Here is a 23,013-nt window from a genome sequence, read left to right as displayed (position 1 = left end):
TGTTATCTCAAAGACAAAGCAAAAGGCCAGCATAAGTTCCCTGTTTCTCCCCATGTGGTGGCTCGTAGTGGCTCTTTCTTCCAGCCCTTGGGTGACCCCAGCGATGCAGAGTGGGTGCTGCAGGTGCCAGAAGGGTTGGTGGCAGCACTGACATTTCTCCTTCATTCCCAGCTGTCCCCTGGCACTCCTCAGAGCAGTGTATCCATCAAACCGCACGTGCTGCTGAGATCTCAATTGCACCTATTGATTTTTCTCGTGCCTATAATACAAATATATGCTGCTCCACCCCTAATATAAGATGTGAGAACTACTCTGTCTAGATGCTTTCTGAAAGGTTTGGATGAAAGAAATAGAAAGAAGGAGATAGACTGCATTGTTTCAACAGTGTTACTCCACCATGGAAGCATTTAATTGTATTTTCCTCAGTGCTTGTTTCTGTTTTAATTGGCCAGAATTTCCTGACTGTGAGATGGTGAGATCCTTGGATATGCTTCCTTCTTTTCCGTCTTAATTTAGGTCTTTTAAATTAATTTCAAAATGGTAAAATAGAAAACAGCATATTGTATCCTTTAGATATGAGCTGGCCATTTTCAGTAGCAGGACTGGAGATTCATTGTATTTATTTTTGTTTTGCCTGATTTAAAAAAGTGTGAGTTCTGGGAGACTTTATGAAAGTTAGACACAGTAATTTCTCTGTCATGCTGTGGTTCAGGAGCTTGATAGTGATCATAATATTCACTTGTTTACTCAGAGTTCCTGATTTCAGAGCTTACAGATGTGGAAATTGGGAATTTAGGGCTAGAGTTTTATAAATATTGTTGAAGTTACCCATAACTTTCAGTCTTCTAGAAGATAAAATTGTGAAAGCACAAGGGGGGGAAGGAGATCCTTTCTGTATTAACTGTTTGATCTGATTGCAAGGCAGGGATCTTGCTATACGTCTTCAATAAGATAGCAAGAATTAGAGCAGTTATTAGTATTATTTGGATAACATTTCCGTTACTTCAAACATTAATATAATATATAATATTTTCTATAAACAAACATATGTAATGTATTATATAGAAATATTATTGAAATAGTAATAAAACTGCATTTTCTTAGGTTTGAGGGTAGTAATTTTAGATTATTGAAGTCTAGCAGGTCATAAAGTTGATACTTTTCTTTTTTCACCAAGATGTGAAGGAAGAAAGTTATCTTTTGTGCAGTAATTTTGCTTTCAGGTTCTGTGTCCAGGCTTGAGATTGAGAAGTCCTCTTTTCAGAGGTTGAAAAACATTGCAGGAAAATTACGGTTTCCTTTAAATTCTTCTTTTCATCATCCGGCATCATCCAGTGTAACGGGTGCATATTATTGCCAACACGGGATTGTGCAGAAATTGAAAAGATAAATTTGGATGTAAGGTTTTTCTGAAATACTTTCCTTCATTGAGAGAGTGGGAGAAATCTGTGGTAGTTATCAAAATTTACTGCAATCATGCTTCTGTGTTTTATGTGTCTCAAAAGCAGAAAAGTAAATGAAAGGAGTCAAAAAGGATCTTTCAAAAATGTTGAAAATCTTTGCTCTCAGTGATGCCTTAGCAATTGTTTTAATTTGCTTTAGTTCTATGGTAGATCGTAACAGTGGGTGAGTAATTTACAAGAGCAACAAAGCCATCCCATTACTCTTTGGAAATAACAGAAATGAGCTTTTATACTTAGACAAAGACAGTTTAATTGCAGTCAGCTCTCCTGCAAAACAGTAAAAGAAAAAAAAGTCAATCCAAGAAAAAATTGGTTTTTTTCTGTGCTCTTAAAGTGGAACGTAGCTCTGTGTCCTTACCTGCAGCTGGATGTGCAAATTGCTCTTTTAATGAAGATGCTTTGAACGCTGATCCTACTAAGAGGAGTTACGGGGGAGAAGCTTCTACCTGCCCGATCTCCTTGATTTATGAACTGCTTTTACAAAGGCTGGGACGGCTGCACAGCTGGCTTGGGTTCATATCTGAGGCCACTCAAGGTGTTTTCTTGGCAGGGCTGAGACTGCCAGAAATCCTATCCCTTGTTGTACTCCCCGGAGGGTTTTCACATCACACACCAGCTACCTGACCACATGGACGTGCCCGCTCGCGGCAGGCTGCCTGGGCGAAGAGCGCGTCGGGGGAGACAGCGGGAAAGAGATACCCCGTGCTGATGGGTTTGAAAAGTGACTGGCACCAGCTGGAGCCTTTCTGATCCTGGGAATGGGCATTCCTGGAAAGCCGCTGAAGGGGATCCTGCCTGCTGCCAATAAGTACCAGCTACCTTTAAACTTTGCCCTGAACCTTCTCCTTGAATGCACTCTGTGTCTGTGTAATATTTAACTGGGCAGAGTGGACTGACTGGCTGAAATATTAAATGGCTTGAGATGGCCATGCAGAAAATTTTAAAAAATGAAAAAAAAAAAAAAAAGGAAAAAGCTTATTTGGTTGCTCTGGTACTCTTGAGTATTCACTTCTGCGTCACTGTGACTGGCAGGTCTTGTTTTGGGCCATGGGTTGCTCTCCTTCCCTCAAGGGAAGGGAGTGATGTTCCCTGCAGGGGTGCATGAACTGACCATATCTTGGTGAGGTGCTGGTCACAAGGTTTTGCTGGAGGAGAAATTTTCGGAGTCTTGGGACAGCAAATGATGATGTTAGTTTGAATTTACCTGTTCTGTGTGCAGCGTTGTGCACTGTGTCTTGGCCTCAGGCAGTCTCCCTGCAGAGCTCTGGATCTTGCAGTGGGCACTTGGAAGGCTTGGAACTTGAAAATGCTCCCGTTTCGTGGGAGCTCAGGGAGCTGCCTTTGGGAGTTTACATCTCTTAAGACCTGACAGTAAAAGCCTGTAACTGTGCTGCTTGACTCTAGTCCCTTATCTCTGGTGTCCCTGAGTACTGCAGAGCCCTGACCGTGTATCCAGACCTGTTGCACGCTGCAACTCCAAGGTTACGCGCAGTGATTTCTTTCACAACTGTGGAGACCTTGACCTCTCCTCTACAGGGGTAGGTTTGAAAGAGCACTCTAACCCCTCCTTCTATTTGTCAGCCTTTCAAGGGAAACTCTTTTAGTTTCCCCACGTAACTTGTGAGGTGCCTCAGGTTTCTGTGTCAGTGCTGCACTGTGGGACAGTGGGTGAGAATAGAAGCAGTTTCTGTGGCGTGTCCTTAAGAATCAGCAGACCTACTGATACCTCAAGCACCATGAATTCTTGATTGGGGCACGCTGAGCTTGTCAGAGGAGCCATCTGCCACCTCACTCTGTGTGTATATATTTATTTATTAGTAAGGTGAATCCCGGCGCCTCACGTGGAAGAACTGTAAGGGGAACGATGTTTTTTATTTGGCTTCCTGCAGAAGATCTTACAAGAAAGGGTGGTTTAACTTCTCTTGTTGATTATTTCTCCTGATACTCTGCATCATGTTGTATTCCCTTTTATATTGTGTTCACTGACTGGTTTCTGACTAATATGTCTTGATATTTGCTACTCGAAGTGACATACAAAGAGGCTGTCATCACCAGCTGTGCAGAGGGCATCTGAGAAGATCAGCGCTAGAGTACTAAGAAAGAAATTAAAATGTCTTTTCTGCCCTGCTAAATATGACTTCTGGTACTGTTTTTTTTTTTTTTTTTTTGCCATTTTTCTCACTTGGCTCAACGTGCTTGGCTGCTCTGAAAGAGAAACATTTTGCTGGCTGTCTCTTGCATGATCTCCAGGTGCAGGGGCCAATGCCCAGTTCCCTGCAATGCAGAAATAAGTCAGATGATTACATTTCTGTTGCCTTTTTGAAACCTGTAATCTTCAGGGTCTCCTCAGATTTAAGGCATATCAGGATAGGTTACTTCTGTGTCTAAATGGTTTACATTGGAAAAGAAATGTTCAGCCCCGATCCTGAATAATTTACTGTTCTCTTAAGAGGCGAGAATAGGAAGTAAGCTATTACCATAAAAAATTTGACTGCAATTTTCTTCTGCATAAGCTTAAGTTCTGTGTAGAGAGGTTGTCAATTAGTGTGCAGATTTTTTTAATTGGCTATAATAAAAAGCTAATTGGTGTTTTGCTTAAAGAGTGAATTAAGAAAGTGTTGCTATAGAAACTTTACATGTGTATGGTGCTGCTCTACATAACAGTAGATATAATAGTCTAATGACCTTTCAGAGCCAGCTGTAAAGTCAAAGAGAATGTGTTAAATTCAGGCTGGCTGCAGAGATCATTAAGGAGTTTGTGACTTTACCCATTTCATTGCCAGAAATTGTCTCTGGCATTGTCTCCTAGAATGTTCCTCCTGACTCATGTCAAACCATATAACAAATGCTGGTCTCAAAAGACCTGAACTTCTGTAAAATCCGAGTGCTCAGATTGTGAATGTGTAAACCGATCTGTAATCTGTCAAGCATAAAATGTACTACTGGGAAAAATTCATTTTCATAATCTAAGAAAATGTGATGATGGATTGAAAGTGGCATCATCTAATCCAAGAGCTGTTGTATCCTTGTATCCCTCCCTCCTTTCCCTGCCCTCTCTACCCAGTGAATTCTGAGCCTCTTGTGATACGCAGGAATTACAATTTTAAGTGAAATGGGATTTCTGCTCTAATTTGCAATACTCTCTACTAGCAAGAAATACTGAGCTTCTCAAATATAAACTTTGCTGAGGAGAGAAAAATTTCTTCAGGATTTCTGTACAGGAATTTTTTTCCTCAGGCTTCCCTACTGAAATTACTTCAGAGTCATTATCTGTACCTTTGCTAGCTGCATAAAAGTTACATATAGGTGGCATGGACAAAACTTCGGAAGTAGACGATGAACACAGTCATTACTGCCAAGGAAGGTGGTCACTAATGAAATAAATGGCTCTGGCTGGTAAAACTGAAACATGACCTTTTATTTTCGGTTCCCTGATTCTGAATCTTGTTGTTACTATGTCAACAAACAAATTGTTTTGCTCCTTTTTAGCTGTATATCTAGGAGGTATAGGGGTTTGAGAGCCTGCAGTTATTAGTTATGGTGACAGAAAAAACTTAAAAATGTTCTGCATGTCCAAATGTGAGAGACAGGACAAAACTGTATGGTGCTGTTTTTGTGGAATCATTCACTGTGAGTTTTTTTTCCCAGTGAATTTCAACTAAACAAAACAACCCCCATTCTGTGTCTGCTAAATTTGTCCCTGCACTTGTTCTTCAAAGTGGTAAAACAAAACCATGTTTGAGTGATTAGTGTATGATTTAACTTTTTCCCCCCCTCCCTTCTTTTCCTCTCCAGTAAATACTAAAAAAAAAAAAAAAAAATCAGGCTTCTAAGTGGGTGAATTTAGGAGAATCTCTCAGAATTCAGTGGAATTACACAGACAGCTTCTTTCTGTACCTCTGGGTCAGGACTGAGTAGTGTCATAACTTAGCAGCTATTCTTCCCTTGATACACATATGTAATCCCTATTAGTGTTAATGCCTTTTTGAAATGCTTCCCTCATATATTCAATATCTACTACTGTGTCCAAACTGTGAAGTCTTATGAGTTGCATGGCATGTGACTGTCTCTAGAGCTTAATAGAAAGTTGGATTTAATCTCATAGTTCATCTTTCCAGCAGTAAAACTGTAAGAAAGATAAAATGTTGTAACGTGAAGCTTTTATCTGAGACCTGTGAGCAAATAAGTTTTTTTTTTTTTCTGGTCCAGGGAAAAGACTGGGGTTTTTTTGTTGTTTTTTATCAGCTTCCTTTTGTCTTGCCCAGTCAGACCATGAATGTAACATGTGCTTACAGGGGCTGTATAGTCTAGAGGTGTTGTTTTGCAGAAGAATTGTACAATATTGTATTTATGATTGTCAAGGAAATATGGTTTTTGGAACCCAGTAAATCCATCCTTCACTTTAAATTTTTGGTGCTTTGCTGCCGTTCATTTTCAACTGCCTTTGTGAAGGGGGGACTGGATTTTTGAAGGGCAAAACATGAATTTTCTTTAGGGCTGGTATTTTTCTCTTAGTTTTACTTGACTGTACAAAGCTCTGAGCAACCCCGTCTAACATTTCTATTCCTGCTTTCACTGTAAAATCAGTAAAATTTATATTAAAGCCAAATATCTGGGAGATGCAACTGCTGCTAGTAGAGTGTGTTTTTTGTTTATTTGGATTACTGCTGGTTGTGGTCCTCAGAAATGGAGTAATGGAGGAGCTGGCTGGGTTCTGCATTCTGAACATTGTAAAAAAGTCATGGAATCAGTGAGGTTGGAAAAGACCTCTGAGGCCCAACACCACTGAGTGATCCAGACCATGGCACTGAGCCTTTCCTTAAACAGACACAGTGCATTTCTCTATATTTTTTAATTTTTTTTTTTTTTTTAATTTTTGGTTACTTCTTTACTGATATGGTTGTGTTTACAGAAAGTTATGACAAAACTTGGTTGCTATTGGTCCTTTTCCCCCTTTGTTTCATAATTTATGGAGCGTAGCAATGGAAGCTTATTAGTGGAGCAATCTGTGGAATCTTTATAAGCCTTGATTACGACTGAACTTCAGTGATATGCACAGAGACTGTTTAAATATGTACTGAACCACCTTGCTTTGCTTGAGGAAGGAACACACTGACAACTGAATTTCATTAAAGAAGGAGGGAGATTTATATGGGTGATAATGAGGTTGCTACTGGGAAATAGGGGAAAAATTGAAATGATCATAATATCAGTGTTGTTTCTCTTTGTAATAAGAACACTTCCTGTTTACTGATGGATAACAAAAACAATTGTTTATTGTCCAGTGTTTTGTAGTACAGCAGGAGTGCCACCACAAATTCCCTTCTGAGGAGTCAGCTGCTTAAGGAAACAGACCTTGCTGGATACAAGGACATTGATTTTAACATTTTAGGCAGACATTTTGTTTCTCTAAGTAGGAAAAATATTTCCTAAGTACCATCATGCTTTGAAATATGTTCTACTTTGCTATTGTGTCAGGAAAATGCATCTTCTATTTATATTTACAATTTGTATCATTGCAAATGGTCAGTTTTCTGTTTCAATGAATGGTATTATAAAATGTGATGTATTCCTCTTTTGCAGAGAGTTAGTGTAGAGGCCAGATTGAGAATATGCCTTCATGACGAAGTCTCTACAAAGCTGATCCCATCTTGGCTTTAAGGTAAATGAAAAAAAACCCCACCTCTTCTAACTTTTCTTCTCATCGTGGTTCTTATTCAGCTTGGAAGAAATGTGAGGATATCATGTGCTCAGAATAAAGAAAGTATTTTAAGAACTTAAGTTGCCAAACTTAAAATTTAGTCAAAAGGAAGTGTAAGCATAAGCCAGTAATTTGAGTATGGCTTCAGTAATTAAAAGAAATGACAGTGGCATGAATGCTTATGTGTCTTCCATACTGCCTTGGCAACTGTCTGGTTTTGTCTGAAAATTGAATATGCATATGAAGGAGAGATCATTCTAATTGAATGGAAAATATGAAATTAAAAAGGCAACAAAGTATAAATAATTGAAAATCAAGCTGCAGCTCTGAGCTTCTGTATGTCGGGAGCTCAGTTGCAAACAAAATTGGTAGAACGGTAAGTTACATTTTTCTTCCTCCTAATTTTCCTTTCATGGTACCATACTCCTGGTATAGGGAGCAAGACAGTGAAAATGATGAAGGGGTAATTAAATATCTGTAGGAAAGTAAGAGCCAAACCAGAGACTAATTTTCAGCACTCTACAGCTTTCATTATGTATGTATATGCTTTGATTTCTCATGTATATGGAAAATGTATCCTCTAACTGCATATTTTTAGCCTTTCTCCTCCAGAATTGTTTAACTTGCTGTGGCAGGCTTGTTTTGTTTGTGAAATCATTGCAGAAAAGAATTCTTTAAAAAACTTTATGACCAGTTAGTTACCTGTGAGTACAGCTAAGAATTCATAACCTCAACTCGGTGTCCTTTATCGTGGTTGTACCTCATTTGAATGTTTAGCATGTCTTGTTCATTCGTTGAAATCACTCAGAATGGGTAATTTCCAGTGTTTGGAACTTCTTGATTCTATATGCCCTGCTGTGTCTGTGGATGAACCTCACACCAGTGGGGTTGCTGTACTCAAAAAACTTGATTTTCAACAAAACTTGCCCCTAATTTAGCCAATGTAACTGGACATCACAGGGACCACCTGCTACTTCATATCCCAGTATTGGGGCTGGACACTGACATGAGACATAGACCCACATCCCAGGAGCACAGTAATTTGGAAATATTCACTGTCAAAGTTTGTGCAGTTATGTATTTGATTTTAAGGCCCAGCATTTGCCCTTAAGTGTCAGGGACTTTAGAACCGAATCAGATTCAGTAGTTGCTGGTTGTCTGATGGCAGCGTGAGGTGATACAAGAGTGGGCTTCAGCTGAAAGGGCTGTGTCCTCCCCTGTGTCCTCAGCATGGCCCTGCCACTTGCCTTGTGCCACGGGGGACACTTGGGCTGCTGTGTGAGGAGCTGAGTGAGAGCTGCTGTGGCTGCAGCCAGCCTGGGGCTGGGAGGAGAGGAATCTTCACCTTCATTTGCACTGCCCAGCTCTGCTTGGGCTGCAGGACTGCCCTGCTGGTGCCTGCCCGTGGATTTGAACCCATGGCTTGAGAACAGCACGGAGACAACTGCCCCAGAAGTGGGGTGGTATTTGCACTGATACTGAGGACTGGATCGGTACCTCCAGTGGTTGAAGTACTGCTTTGTTTCCCTGGAATAAGTTAAAAACAGCACATTTCTGATTCTGAGATCAATTGGTTTTTATTTATCTTGACATGATTTAGAGCAGCGCTTCCTCATGTTGAATGCCATTCTTCTGGGTTTAGAAAACCTGTCATCTGTTGCTTTATTTTTTTTTTTTTTTTTACAAATCCAAAGGGCACTTTAGTACTGTCAGCATGAGATCATCATTGTCTAATATTAGATGTCCATTAATGTCAACTTTTAATAGAACCCTCTTCCTAATACAGCCATACCTCGCAATCACGCTGTACCTTTCACTACAAAGCAATTGTCTGAGTTGTGTGAATTGGCTAAAACCTATCAGCTATTAAAACCCAGAATGCTGCTTCTGCTTGGAAAGAAAGTCATATTGTTTAACTTCCCCCTCCCTTTCATCCATCTCTGAGAGTGGGAGCCTGGGTGAGGGAGGAAAGAAAGAAAGGGAGCCTGATGGTGCTTAATGGCTGATGAATACAGCCAAGGATACAGGAACGGTTGCCTGGCAACCTGGGAGGATGGGCTGAGGTCCCCTGTCACTGCGTCCGAGTTGACACCGGCTCATCTCTTGAGCTCATAAAGACTGACTTCTGAGGGTTTGCACACTTTATCCTCAATATGTATCGTGGCTGGGTTAGATTTGTATCTTGCATGTTTTGTCTCTGTCTATTTCATACTTCTAAAGAGAAACACGGGAGGAATAGAAGCAAATCAAGCGTTTTACTTCAAGTAAAAGAATGCGTGTTTCCTGTCCCATGCAGTTATTGTGCTTTCGAGATGAGAGCCCTGTCTAGGAAGAGATTTGCCTAAAATTAAGAGCTCTTAGACCTAATTCCAGGCAAAACTATTTTTTCTTAGTCCACGACCCCTCTGAAAATTATCATTAGATGATCTGGGGTTCGCGTTATAATTGCAACCTTGAGGAGAAGCCTTTGTGGTTAAACATTGCTCTGAAGTGACGCATCCGCTTTGTTTCACTTCTTACACAAAAATAATGCCAGGCTGTGAACACACTGAGGATTCTGACAGATGTGACCTTGTACGAGTCGTTCTTAAACAATTCAAATGGGTTTTGAACATGGGTGTCAGCACGAGGGGTGGGTGTCTCTTTGTGCTGCAGTGGGGTTGTACGTAGGGAAGTGGTGTTAATTTGGTGTTCCCCAGACGACTTTTTGGGAAAGTACATGAGCATCACCCCAGAAGGGCTGTTGTCATCAAGTGAATATTGATCCAGTAAATATTTTTCTTTTCTTTGGAGGTAATTATTAAGGAGAAAGGCGCGACTGGCTTGCAGAGCCTGAGCAATCCGGTGTATTTTGAACATTTCCAGAGACGGTAATTTTGTTTGCACATTTGCTTCTCAGAAACAACTTTGGTGCCTCATGGTGAGGTCAAAACTGTAGGAAACAGGAAAAGATCTCCCTGGAAATTTTGTGCCCATTTCCTATGCCAGGCAAATGTGAGATTAAAGTGTGTGTTTATCTACAGTTGTATCATCTTGGGGATTCTTAAAGCAAACAAAAAAATCAAACACCTCTTACCGGCAAGAGCAATTGTCATTTGCCAAATGTTTGCTTCCCTTTTTGCTTGTTGAGCTCAAGCTTTTAGTTAATCATTGTTCTTAAGGCTGAAACTTTAGAGCATTTTGGCATATTCTGAAACCTGACCAGCTATCAAAATACAGTGTTTGCATGGAAGTGTATTGATGGAATTTGCAAAGAAACCCATTAAATTTACCGCTGGCTTTGTAGTTATCAGACTTGGAATAATATTATGATTTTTATTCGTATTTTCATCTAGCTTTTTTTTTTTTTCCTGCACACTCCATTCTCCCTCTCTGTCCCCAAGCAAACACCCAGAGGCCAGGCAGCAGCAGCCAGCTCTGTGGAACAGCTTCCTTGTGACTGGAGATCCTCAGAAAATCAGGTGAAAGGTTTGAAATGTTCCAGTTTGGATAGCCAAAGCCTTGAGGCCATTGTCATTAACAAAATGGTCTTTCTCCTTCCTGCTCTTGTAAGCTGTAACTTCTGACTTACTATTTATCTTTTTAATGGTTTATACTCATATTACAAGCCCTGAGTTTGCTACAGGGTATTGAGAAATGTTTCGCAGCTCATGATGATTCATGGGAAAGTTTGGATAAACCGCTCTGGACTGCATTTTGTGATAACTTGTATTCTTCAGGGCAGCCTTGGTCTGGGGCAGGATTGCTCTTTCTCATCATCTGTACCTGTAATTGCCTGTGGATGGACTTGTAATCCAAATTTAACCACTAGCATTGAGAGAGCTGCAACTGCACTGGTGTTACAGAAACTTCAGATCCAAAGCCTTGAAGTTGTGCTTTAATCTGCTGTGTCAATGAAGGAAAAAATTAAAATTTTAAGATGTATCTGTGTTCACGTTCAAGATGTCCAGATTGCTGGCTGCTTTCTCCCCTATGGCAGATTCTAAGACAGCAAAATACCTTAAAATACTTATAATTCAAACCAAGACAATAAGTAAGTTTTTTTTTTTCCTTTTTTAAACTGTGGGCAGTTTGTATTATTCTCTGTCTGTACAATGCATTTCTGTTGAAGGAAACCCGACCAACTTCTGTAATGTTATCAGACATGTTCTTTTATTTGCAATTCAAATGGAATAATTTTAAACTTCAAATCATTGTTGTCCAGCTTTAGTAAGGAATGTGAGTGGAGTACATTAAATGCTTTCAGATTTCTGTTGAAATGCCTGCTGCTGTCTTAGGAAATTTCAGTATTACTGATCTTTTAAAACATTGGTTACATTGAAGTGTTGGTTAAGGAAACTTACACTGTGATGCTTTAAATATCTGGTTTTGACACTTTCAACTTACTTTTGCAAGGGTTTTAATCTTCTTTTATTGACCCATACTGTAGTAGTTTCTGTTGAGCTGCTTCATTTCTTATGGAACTGAAACACAAAAAGTCATGGAAAGTTCAACCCAGAGCAGACAAGAATTAAAAGATTTTACTTTTTTTGTGTGTACCATGAGCACTGTATGCAAGTGAGATTCTGATTTGTTAATTATGGACACAAGATTAACTTCTCATCTTTCATTCTGGCTTCTGTGCTGTTTTGTGTTACATAATAGCCTATCCATTTTGAGATACGGAGACAATTTATTGATTAAAGCATATGGTACAACAGGAAAAAAAGGGGTCATGACTGATGGATTTTAGATCTCATTTCCTATGTTGCTTCTGTATTTAAGAAATCCATGTGAAAATACAGAAAGCAAAGCAATAACTGCACACAAGCAAATACCAAGCCAACAGCTGTGTTTTCTAAGAGTACAGTGCTGCAACTGAAATTGGGAAAAATAAAACTTTATTGTGGATTTGGGGAGAAATGGAAAACAGTGCTAATCTAAAAACAATTTCTCTCTCTCTCTTTTTCTCCTTTTTTTTTTTTTTTTTTTGTTGTTTTTTTTTTTTCCCTTCTTTGGTTGGGGAGAATAAGATGTTGCTGCCTTTACTCTCTCTGGAACAACAGAGCTCCTGCTTTTTAGCAGTACTGCAAAGCTGATTCAGAGATGCAAACAGCAATGAAGAGTGTTATTCCATGCTAGAAAGGCTTGGTATGGGGAGTTACTTATGGTAAATAATTGATCTAACAACCAGTTTGGAAAAAAGGAGGAATTTATTCAGTCTGGAGCCCAACTCGGATTGAGCTGGGCCAGAACCTCAGCCTGGCTTTGTGTCGTCCCGCTGCCTGCCCATCTGATTTTGCAGCCTGGTTGTTACAAACGAATGAAATGTGCTTTGCTGCAGACTAAGGAGGGGTTCTCTGTGTGCAGGGGGCTGTGGGAAGGTGTGATGTGCAGGGCTGTCACTGGCCAGGAGGCGATGGGGGTGAGGCTGTGCTGAGCTGGACGTGTGCCCTGCATGGAGCAGCTGGGTCAGGGAGCCTGTGCTCACCTTACAGCCTGCCAGCTCTAGGAAAGCTTCTTGTTCTCCTGTGTGTGCCCATGCGGGGGCTGATTCACTATTTTTAGGTAGCAGGAAACTGAGATGTAGCAGGAAGTTCTGGCTACCTTCCTACTGTGGTGATGCCATGATGGTTTTTTGCGTTTTCTTTTATTGATACGCCTTTTATGTATTCTCAGTACCCTTAGCATGCATACTTGTAAATCCTTAAATCTGGTATTTTAGCGTAGTTCTGGTATCCTGTTAGGCCAGAAGACCAAACATCCCAAAGGCCTCCCAGTGGCTTGGAGGCCAGAAAATCCTGCGCTGTATTGAGAAACCAAGGTCCCCTCTAAAAGTTTGCAGTTTGCATCATGACAAATAGGATTAAACTCATCTGGGGAGGTGTTTTGGGGTAGGCGGATGTAACACTAGTCATTCAAGCCTCTCATTAGGGTGTATTTGTCAGACACGCCAATTTGCAAGCTCTGTAACATTTTATGTGCGATCTACTCTGTGTGTGGATTTCAGTGTGTTCCACCTTGGCCAGTTACTGCCCTGCAAAAATCCTTGTTAAATACCGAGGTAAATACCCTTTATCCCTTAACCGTGTCTGGCTCTTAATTTTAGAATCAAAGAAAAGGCATCAGTGGGACTAGTGAAGGGAATGGCTCACCAGAGCTTCAGGAGACAACCACACGTGGCACAAGAGGGCAGCAAGTCTGCTGTCTAGAAAAGTAATAAATGGAATATTTATTTGGTGTGGGAATGTCAGGTCAGAGGCTTTTCTGGTCAGTTTTTGCCCTCATTTGTCCATAGGTGTGATCAGAAGTATTTGTCAGAGACCCTGTTTAGCCTCTGGATGATGTGTCAGGGCAGAGTTTGGTTGCTTTGCTGGATTCTGGAGCTGTTTGCCAGGCTCTGCTTGATGGGGTGTGTGGATTGCAGCTCGTGGCATTGCAGGAACTGTATGGGGCAGCCCCACACAGTGAGGTCCTTTGCAGCATAGTATTGCTTCTCTGTAGGATATGCATAGATACATATCTTTATATATACATATATATGTGTTTTACAGCTCTCCTGTTGGAACCATCTTTAGTGGTTGAAGATTCACTCATAAGATTCTTCCTGGCTCTTCTATATTTGCTGTGGTAGGAGATATTTCAGCATTCAAGTCTTTGTTGGCTTGAAAATCCATCTCCATATTAAATCGCTGTATTTCATATAGTAAATTTGTTATAAAAGCTTACATATGTGCCTGGAATGCAAGCTGACCTACTTTAGCTGCAGCCCTTCCCAGCTGTGCTAGATGGATCTAGAGATGTGTTCATCTTGCCAAAATCTAAACCCATTTTTGAAAAGGTGCTTTTTCTAAGAGAGTAGAATAAGGATAAAATGGTTATTTTTTTTCTTTTTCTTTTTAGAGCTTATCAGCTTTTGATTTCCTGTATTAGGTTTCTAGACTCTGTGCTTCCTAATGTGATCCTAGAATTGTAAGATTTACTTCTTAGTTGTGCAAGATGGAGTTCATATTAGCATTTATAACGTGAGCTCTCTTGTGACAAACTTGTTTCATTCCCTCACTCTTCCATTCTCCTTTTTTAAGCTGCTTACTTTTGTCATGCATTTTTTCCTTTGCTTTCAATTATAACTACAAGGTTCATCAAAAGTAGGGCTGGTAGAAATAAATTGTGAAGAGATTTTTGAGTCAAACAAATAGCATCTTTAAAAAGCATTGGTTTAATTCTGCTGTTCTCCTGAATGATCAAATGGATCAAAGGGCAGGGAAAATTGTTCTTACTATATTTTGTATACTCTGCATTACTATCATTTATAGCCTCAGATTAAAAAGCATCTTCTGTGCATCAAACCTTTACAGGAGTTTAATTTTGTTGAATACAGAAAAGACCAAATTAAAAGGAAACAGGAGAAACTAATCCTTACTTTTTCTTTCTGCAAACCAACTTCCCAGTAACGTGTCTGCAGCTTTGGCTTCTGTGCTCTCATCCTTCAGCTGCTGAAGTCTGAAGCTGTTGAAACTTGAGTTGTTATTTATTTTCTACAGACCTCTATTTTCATTAACTAGGAAGTATAAAACATTAGAAGTGAGTCAGGGGGCCATTGCTGATTTTGATTGTTAACAGTTTTTGTTTGGTTTTTTTTCGAGGTTTGGTTACTAAAGCTCTGGGAGTGAAAACTGAGGAGCAGGAACTGATTAGAAAGTGGAATTTAAAGGAACTTCAAAAATTACATTTTGACAAAGCACCTGTTTTCTTTGGAGGAAAAAATATTTCTGGTGAAGAAAGTTGGTCTTGTTTCAGCCTTTCAAATCAGGATTTTGAGAGTGGAGAGATGTTGAGTTTTCTTATGGCCATAAAGGTAAAGCAGGTCACAAATTGTGTTACATTTATCAATCATGTCAGGACTGGTAAGTCTCAGAGAGACAGAACAATTACCCATAAATCAGGTATTGTGAAAATAATGTATGCATTATTAACAAAACAACAAAAAATAATGAATCCTTCTTTTTTCTGCATACTAATAAATTCCCTTGGCATGTGATTTTCTCGCTCAGCAAGGGATTAGAGAGAGCTTGAACAACACGTCAGTCATTTTGCTGGATGTGCTTTTGAAAGAGGAGGCTGCTCCTCTGTGCAACCATCCCCCAGCAAAGTGGCTAAAGGGGAAAAAAACACTTCCTCTGGGGTCTGGAAGACCTCAATCTTAATTCTGTTCAGTCCACAGCAGTGAGCTGTGGGTCAGAGTGGTCTTTGGGAGCCTTTTCTGGTCCTTCAGTAGTAATCACCTGTGATTAATGCTCAGAAATAAATGGGAACAAATATATTTTGTTTCTCACTAAGCTCTGAAGCGGTGATGTTTGCATCTGTCTGAAGTTCAGCACCACAGCATCCTTGTAAGTGTTGAAAAAGTGGTTAGCACAATTAGAGTTGGGAATAAAACTTGGGCAAGATGAGGAATGTGGGATGAGCTTCTCATCCATGATGGAGTAAGACTTTCCTGGGCTTTGCTTGCTGCTCGGTGCAGTCTGTGCAAGGTCTCTGCTGCTGACATTCTTCTTTTTTTTTTTTTTTTTTTTTTTTTTTTTTTTTTTTTTTTTTTTTTAAGTGCATCATCTGCATAGACATTGAAAACCTTTTTCATTGTGGATTTTGGGACTGGTTATCCTTGCCTTTGTTTCTGTTTTAATTTTCTTCCACTTTAATTGTGGAAGAAAATATTTTCCCTCCCATCTCCTGTTTTAATTGAGGTTGTAGCCTAAGCAACTGCTTGTAATTTAGAGGCAAGCCAAATAATGCTGTTCCTTTTGCTGTACCATTTTTCATCAGATAAATGAAATAGCCATGTTGCTCTTAAAAACAAACAAATAACAAACAAATAGCACTAACAAAAAAAACCCTGAGTGCCAACAATACAGAAATAGCAGAATCTGTGCCCCTCTGGTTTAGTGAGGCAGACAGGATTGGCACTGTCCCTGTACTCCCAGCACTCCTGCTGAAATGCACCTGTTGAAAGTGAAATATTTGTTATTATTGTCTTGTCAAAGCTGTCAGCTCATCAAGCCAGACCGACAGTCAGTGCAAGAAGCTTTATTGGCTGCTTCTGTCCTGTGATACACTTTAAAACACGTGGTTATCAAGGAGCAAGTGTTCAGAGAGCCTGGGTCAGAGTCATCGTAGCAACTGTGTGGGGGAACTCTGCATAGTCACAGTTGTTATGTTTCAGTTCTAGATATTTTTATTATCTCTGCAATTTCATATGTAATAAATGGGTCTAATTACTCACATTTTGGAAACATTGGAATGATATTCTTTTGAAAAAACCAAACCCCAAAATGTGTATTTTTGTTCCCTTTGCAGAGTATATAGTGTAACGAAGCATGTTACCAATAGAGAATGACAGCAGCAGTGTTAGCTGTTGGTGATACTGCTTTGTTTGCATTAATTGTATAAAATAACAATATTCTTGAGTAAAAGTGTGGGTCCTGAAAGCCCTTGGGCCAGCTCATAGAGGAAATCTTTGCTTTTCTGAAGGCTTTCAGTTGTGAGGGCCTCTCTAGCTTTGCACGTCTACTCTACTTGTGCCAAAATTAATATTCTCTGTCAATTCTCAGCACTATTAGTGGTGTGTGCTCTGTTTCTAATGACATGGAATTTAGACCTATGGTCATCCCTATTGCCAGCAGGATGATGCAGTGATCTGCTTGCCATGGCTTCATGCACAGAATAATAACTGAATTTTCTCTTTCTTAGCCCTGATCACTACAATCAACAAATTACGTTTCTGTTCACTGACAAATGCACTCTTTAGACTAAGAAATATTGTATTTGATGAGCAGTAAATACACAGAATCACTTTTTTTTTTTCCCTGGGAGCAGAACAAAGCCACTGCATTTTCACACTCGGGTCTTTCTGGAGAGGGAGAGTGAATTAAGAGCTACTCCTTTGGAAAACACTCCATTTAAATCATTGCAGAGAACTGAGCACAACAAACAGTCCTAGGAGAACATAAAAGCAAGAAAGCCACTTCTCACCATCAGTCGTTGTTGGGAGAGGGAGTGTGAAAAATCTTGAGTTTCCGTCCTTTTTGCGCTATTCCCACTTGTAGGCTTTGTTTCAAGGGAAGAAGTATTTTCAGTACTATCACTCTCATCCCTTGAATTCTTAAAAATATTTAAGAGTTAACAGAAGGTGATGTGAGAAAATGCTAGAACTTAAACTACAAAATCCTTCTGTAGGTGCTAAAAGCCTAAAATCAAAACCTTACTCTTGAAGGAAGTGCTGGTACTCAGTAGCTGAGGAGAAGAGTTATTTTTATTGCCTTAGACTTCCGTTTTCTCTGGAATTAGTAGCTCTCTTTATGGAGCTGGGGGCGGGGGGGGGGGGGGAACGACACGTGATAGAATACAGTAGTGACGGTGAAAACTAATTATTGTGAATTTTCCCATGGTCAGAAGTGATACTAACGTAGGTTATTTAAGGATTTCTCTTTCAAGAGATGGACAGTTGATATTTGGCAAGGGCAGAAATGCTTTAGATGTTTCTCTCATCAGTTAAGTATCAAATATATTTTGCTTTGCAGTGCAGAACATCACTGATAAATAAACTTGCTTCTCCTAAATGTGTCTTTCAAAAACAGAGCAAATCAAACTTGTTTGTTTATAGAAGCTCAGCACCAAGTCTTTGACTTCCCCAAGTTTGGTGGTCAAGGAGGAGTTTCTGAATGTTCTCCCCTGCTGTCCCCAGGAAGGGATTGTGCAATTTAGGTACCTCTTTTCTTCACAGGGACCTGGTTGAAAAGCAGGAATAGACATAGAGCCTTTAATAAAGGCTCAGTGTCTGCTCTTGCACAGTTGTTGTCTGGTAGCTGTCCTAACAGAGGCTTTCAGGAAAGGCCACTTTGGTTTTTCACTCTTGAGGTGAACACAAAGCCACCAAAGTTCTTACTTCTTCATTTCTCTGCACACCAAAATAACTTCATTTAGTCTCTGTCCTTGAGCAGAGGAAAGCTGCACTGGAGCTGAGCTGAAAACCTCCGCCCACCAAACGGATGTTTCAGTGGAATGCTTCCCTGGTACTTTCCAGGGAAAACTCACTGAATTAATTCAAAGATGATGTTCAGCATTGGAACTGGGAGTCACAGAGCAGCTGGGGAGATTCCCCAGGTGTCTGCTGGAGTCTCACTCCTTGCACTGACCCTGAGCTGGCCAGGGGCAGCTTCAGCTCCTTGGCAGTAAATGTCAGTAGGATGGATGAGCCTGGTGAATTGTAGGAACCACTGACTGTGCATCTTGGGCCGTGAGCTGATTATGGGGGAATACATACCAATAGCTCAGCTAAGCTAACAGAAATAAAGTAAAAAAAGGCCTAATTTCAAACCTAAGTTCATTTTTCTTCTCTCTTTGCTTGGTAAAGAGCCTTTTCTGACTGTGGAGCAGTCGATTTAACCCAACTAATGGAATGATCAGGCGAGAATAAAGCATGAGGATTTTCTTGTAAACTCCTTCATTTCTGCAAACTAAGTGAGAACTTCTTTTGGAATTTACTGTTCTGATGACTGAGGTTTGGGGTATGTCTGATTTACCTTCTATAGCAAAACTCAGGACATAAATGTCTTTTACTTTGGCTTATGTGATGCTTACCTTGAGGGGTGGTACTGCCTGTGGGGATGTTCTTACTCCTAAATGAGATTTTTGTTTGAATTAGCATAGTTTGTTTCCGAAATTCTACTTGAAAGTATGCTTTATCTAGCCTGAATGAATTATCTTGAAAAACCCATCTTTTTGTTTTTACCCTCTGCATTTCTGTTTCAGTGCTTAAAAAACAAAAACAGAGAAGAAAAAACAATCCATTTTAGTTTTAAAAACAGACTTAATTGCTTCTGGATTACAAAAAATTTCTAACGCTATTGATTAGACCATTTTGAGTGTAATCCAGATGGAGATTAACACGGGGAGAGCTAATTACCTCTTTTTAAGTTGCAATTGTTTGTTCCTTTAAAATAATGCTGTGTATTCTCTTTGATTTTTGTCATTGGCAGTTGCAAATGTAGATGTTGAAATAAAACTAACTTTGAAGGCAGAGAGACAGGTGTACTCTGTCAACAAATTGATTACAAATGTATCAGACACCTGTTATTTGATTTACGTGGCAGAAAAGAGTAAATATTTTCTTGGAACTCAGCTGAGAGTGTGGCTGGATAAGATTGTCTCCTTGTGCTGGAGAGGAAGGATAAGACAAGCAAAACAACCTTTTGTTTTGTTTAGAAGCCCTTTTTGTTAAACAGTCAAAACAATATTGAAATTGCAGTGTTGAAGGAAAGCATTTTCCTTGGGGAAGGGTGGGTTGGGTTTGAGGTTCTTTGCAGAGATTTTGCCCGTGGGCTCTGCATGGGCAGCAATCATTTTGTCTTCGGTGGAGAGCTGCAAAGTTCCCATCCCAGGCACTGGTTTGGTAGCTAATGCTTAGGTTTCCTACGCAATGCAGATTCACAGGTTCTTTAAAAGCAGTTGCAAACTCTCTGTGGCCTTTGGCATTTTTTCCCAAACACCTGCCACGAACCAGAGATGTGCCAGGCACCCGAGATACCCTTCATCTTGCTGCCTGTGTGAAAGTGAAAGGAGAGGGTGGGGAGCGAAGGAGCAGGAGAGCCCAAGAGGAGACAAAGCAGCCTTGCCCGAAGCACATGTTAATCAAAGCAGATCAAAGGATATGATGTCAGTTTATAGAGAAACAGGTCAGGCAGGCCCAGGTAGCTCAGGAAGCAGGATACTGATTATTCCCAGAAGAAAGTCAGGTATAGGGTTACCGCGCCACAGTGCAAAGTCAGGAGGTCACAGCTTGCGCAACAACCAGGTCCCCTGGCTGGAACAGCCCGGCTCCTCTCAGGGGAGTTTGTAATTTTGTGGAAATGGGAGAGGATGAGCCCAGTGCAGCGAGTGCAGCCCTGCCAGGTAAGCACATGTGGAATGCTGTGCTGTCTGAGCTCTGGGGCATCCTTGCTCTGCGTGTGGGAGCTTGTTCTGCTGCCGGCTGCGGCAGCGCGTCCACGCGAGGGGACTTGTCCTTGCGTGTGTTTTGGGGAAAGGAGGAAATCCACATCACTCATCACTGCAATGCATTATTAAAAAAACTCCACTGCTTGCATTTAGGAGGGCAAGGAAAGGTCTGATAAGATTGTGTAAGCATTTGGCACCGTGCTGTCAATAAAGGCTGCTTTCAATTTAAGGCGATCTGTGGACGTTGAGGTTGCTGTTCTGTAGCTTCATTAAACCTTTTGCGAACGTTTTTGGGGTAGGAGGTGCTTTGCACAACTATTTTGCACAATTTTCCTGCCTGTTGCACGTGAGCAGGGCATGGCAGACTCAGGGAGATGAAGGGTATTGTTTCTGTTTGGCATTTGTGGCTTATTTCAGCTTGTTGCCTTTATGTTTTTTTCCCTTTTGTGCCTTGTGCTGAGGTTACACCAACACATGCATGTAAAACAACCCTTGTGGGCACTTGTGTGACTAACTGTAAGAGCAGAGTATTCTGTCCTAGGTATTTTAAATTTTCAGTAGAATCCTGAGCACAACACTTCATAAATCTTGCTTAGTCCTTCTTTTGCAACATTAATGTCAAATTTTTGCTTTGAGAAAGAATGTTTTCCCAGACGCCCTTTTTTCTTTCAACAGGCTGTTTTAACATCCCAGAAAATATTATCACCCTGAGGAATTATTCCATTATTTTATCTTCTTAGCATTCAGTGTGTTTTTTCCCCCTGACATTCAACCTATGTTTTTCTTTTGCTTGACTTTACCAGTTTCTTCCTGGCCTCCTTCTCATGCTTTGCATACAAGGGATAGAGCTTTGTGTCTACTTTGTGTTTTGCAAGAATCCTTAAACTGCTGTAAAATTTGCAAAAGGTTTCCAGAGAGCTAGAGTGGTAGCTTGCTGGTCAGTGACAAGATGTGTTATTGTTTTTCCCTTGAAGTTATTCTTTATATGCATGCACACATGTAATCCAGGGGTTCAAATGTGTGTCTCGGATTTCTATATTTAATAGGGAATAACTCCATTAATTCTGGAGCGGGTTTAGTTCACAGAGAACTTTTATTCCACTGTCTTTTTTTCTCTCTTTTTTTTTTTTTTTTTTTTTTTTTTTTTTTTCTGTATGTTAATAATTATGTAGGAAGTATTCAGAAAACATATGGTGGCAAATTAGAATTTGATCCAGATTTTAATATAGAATAAAGCACCAGGAATATTCAGTGCTGTACAGGTCTGAATGCCATTTTAGGCATGGTAATGAAAGAATTGGTTTTGTTTCTTTCTCTCTTTCTTCATTCAGGACCTGACTTGTGGTTACAGGGGTTTGCTGTTCAGAAGGTTATCCAGTGTAATTCCAATCTTATTTTTTGTGTTGTATGTGGGAGTTATGTCACTTCTGCCAATATAATCTACAAATAAAAGTGATGGAAAATATTTTCAAGCACGTTGTATTTTATACAGGTCTTTTGGGAACTATGATTGTGATTCTGGCTTAATTCGTGCCTTTTCTCCATTAGCCTGAGTGAGCTTAGCCAAATGGAATTCCTCTTGATTTGCATTAATGGAAATGGGACAAGAATTAGGGCTGTGCGGTAATTCTGGGGCTTTTTAAAAAAAAAAAAAAAAAAAAAAATTCTATGTGTGCAAACACACATGCACACACCCAGTTTTATTTTTTCAGTTGCCATCAACCTTATTTCCATGTGTGCTTGTTTCTAGAAACTGTCCCAAATAATTGGTGATTCAGCTGGCACTTTTTAGGGAAAGAAAGGTGCAGAGATTAACATTACTCAAGATACGTGTCAAAACCACTGCTAGCGAGACAACTTGGGTTCCTTTTCATGTTATTTATTTTTAGAGAACTTTGAGGCTTGTGTGAATTACTAAAGGTGCCAGATTGACAGCCCTGGAGGCTGGCTTCACTTCTTCATTAGCAAAAGAGATACGGCCTGGGCAGCAGGTGCACAAACCTTGCTGTGCTGTACTCATGGCTTCAGTTCTGCTGTGAAAAAAAAAACCAAAAAAAACCAATAAATGGGTTTTGAGGATCCAGGGTTTCAGTCCTGCTCCCTCCTTGCCTTTCCCTGCGGCATTTTCTTCTAATGGTGTTTTGATGATTAGGATGGAGCCCTAAAGACTATGCAGAGCCCTTGATTTGATTTCCCCCAGCAGCCGTCAGATGGGGAAGGAGGCTTGGGGCTTACATAAGTCAGTAATTCTCGCCATCTGGTCAATCAGTAAATGTAAGGTCGCTCTGCCGTCACAGCATTTTTGTTTTGCACCCAGTACAGTCAGCCCGCAGAACAAATTAACTCTTGGTTCCGTTGTTGTTTGGCTGCTGCTGGAAGTGGTTCAGAGCCGCCTTCCCGCAGCCGGGGTGTGACAAGTGAAAAGAGCAAAGCTCTGAACAATGGGCCTTTGACTGCCAGCCACAGATTGATTCGTGGTTCAGGCAGCGCGCTGAGAGCCCTTCGGAAACGCGCTGAAACTCACTGGGAGTGCCTTCTACGTTTGTGGTGGTTGGGGTTTATTCCCTCTTCTGTCGTCGTTGGGTTTTTTGCTTTTAGAGTCAAGATCCATTCCCTTCACACAAGTTGTTGTTTTCAGTCTTGCCATGAATTAAGTACTGTTTACTGGAGAATGTGACAATATAAGCCCCACAAGATGCAATTACTGTAAACTTTAATTTGATGACTTTGTACATGAGTTGTAATTGATTTTACACTGTATTGTGCTGCTAGAGGATGGTAGCAGCTTTGCTGGCTTGCTAAGTGTGTGTAATCCACGCTTGCCTCTGGCCCACAGAGGAGAGAGCTGATTTGAGAAGTTCAAGTTAAAGCAGC

General features: G+C 40.4%; 1 protein-coding gene across 6 annotated transcripts in view; it reads left to right on the top strand.

The window, feature by feature from the left end:
- Positions 1 to 23,013, top strand: part of NAALADL2 (N-acetylated alpha-linked acidic dipeptidase like 2) — a 430,994-nt gene that overhangs the window by 95,802 nt on the left and 312,179 nt on the right. For all 6 annotated transcript variants that reach the window (XM_040074855.2, XM_040074854.2, XM_058422010.1 and 3 more), the window contains one exon: positions 7,047 to 7,125. The gene's annotated coding sequence lies outside the window, so the exon portion shown is untranslated. The remainder of the gene's footprint in view (positions 1 to 7,046; positions 7,126 to 23,013) is intronic.

This window comes from Hirundo rustica, chromosome 10 (assembly GCF_015227805.2).
Source record: "Hirundo rustica isolate bHirRus1 chromosome 10, bHirRus1.pri.v3, whole genome shotgun sequence".
NCBI lineage: Eukaryota > Metazoa > Chordata > Aves > Passeriformes > Hirundinidae > Hirundo > Hirundo rustica.
Note: the sequence above shows the minus strand (reverse complement) of the source record. Positions and strands in the feature narration are given on the sequence as shown.